The 1,517-nt window shown below is 29.6% G+C and overlaps 1 protein-coding gene across 1 annotated transcript in view; it reads left to right on the plus strand.

Moving 5' to 3' along the window:
• The window catches only part of LOTGIDRAFT_145236 (hypothetical protein), a gene marked incomplete at both ends in the record, with an annotated part of 26,013 nt that overhangs the window by 23,880 nt on the left and 616 nt on the right, over positions 1 to 1,517 (plus strand). The window lies entirely within an intron of this gene.

Raw genomic sequence — 1,517 nt, forward strand, 5'->3', positions numbered from 1 at the left:
GAGGCAGAAAAAAATAAAGCTGCGAAACTTATAAGTACAAACTTAAGGAGTTTCTGATTTATAGTTTGAAATTCAAGATGGCCAAAAATTAAAGGGAGGTAATTAATACCTTTAATAAATTAAATTTTAGCACTTAAGTAAAAAGTTGCTTACTTAAGATAATTAACTCGATTAGATAATTTAAATTATGAAAACTTGAAAATAGAAAAATAGAAAAAGAAATTCCATAATTTAGCCAAATACATTATAATTTATATAATATATACAAATAATAACCTTGATGAGCATATAACAAATAAAAAAAAAATAAAAAAATAAAAAAAAAATGACAAAATCTTTTTTTTTTATTTTTAAATAATCCAGATGAAAACACAATAGAAAGTTACTCACAGTAGTTTACAAAAAAATGCATGAACGAATCCAAATATCACTTATTGCTGCAGCAACATCGCAAATGTTAGTGCACTATTATATTCACTCACGGGTTTTTTCAGGAAACAGGAACTGTAGGTACAATCACGTTGGGCGCCAATGAAATGGGTGGTCAGGAATTAGGGTAGGCTAATTAACCACACATCCAAATGGGTTGATAAAACTTTATTGCTTAACAAAAATATTCAAAAGAAGAATATTAATTACTACAATAATAACTAAATATAAACCCTATAATACAACTATTTTTCTTGATCTTGTTATTAAAGTAATAACTAGAAATACTAACTATACAAACAGTCTTAAAACAAAATATAATACAATTATATACAAAAATGCAAAAAGACTAACCTAAGCAAAAAGGGGTTTAAGGAGTAAATCAAGCTAAAGGCTTGAATTCAACAATTGAGGTCTAGTCAAATATACTAATAAATCCTTAGCCACAATGGTATCCAAATTGAAATGAAAAATACAAATTTAAATCATTGAAGGATCTTTCTATATTTCAATAAGGGAGTTGAAACACCTTCCACTTTGAAATATATAAAATTAATGAAAACAAAACTATAGGAAATAGTCACAATCCAGAGGTAACCAATATACACAAAGGTGAAACTAAGGACAGACCAATGGAGAGAAAGAAAAAGATGAGAAGAAATAAGCATGAGTGAGTGAAGAAAGGAAGAGTTCACTCAGTTGAACTGAAATTGAAAAGTGATTACAGTATGTTAGTAAAAATAATATCTGGCTAAAATAAATAATATTTACAATTAAAATATATTGCCTCTATTACAATAAGTCCACCAACTTGTCTTCGATAATTGCTTCAGATACAAACTAGCATTTACCGATGGGCCCAGCTAGTATTGTTTGATCACGTGCTAGCGCATGCGCCCCAGTTCAAAGTTGAAATCTAAGAGCTTTCGAGTGCGCACACGGTAAGGTATTTTTCATTCGAGGAAAGAATTATAATCAAACACGACAGATAATTCCCTTAACGCCTAGAATAAAAAAAACCTTACGTAAACTCTGCGCACACGAGAGCTACGAGCTGAACTGAGAGGCACAAATGAAATTTTGCTCAG

The sequence above is a fragment of the Lottia gigantea genome (assembly GCF_000327385.1).
Source record: "Lottia gigantea unplaced genomic scaffold LOTGIsca_298, whole genome shotgun sequence".
NCBI classification, from domain to species: domain Eukaryota; kingdom Metazoa; phylum Mollusca; class Gastropoda; family Lottiidae; genus Lottia; species Lottia gigantea.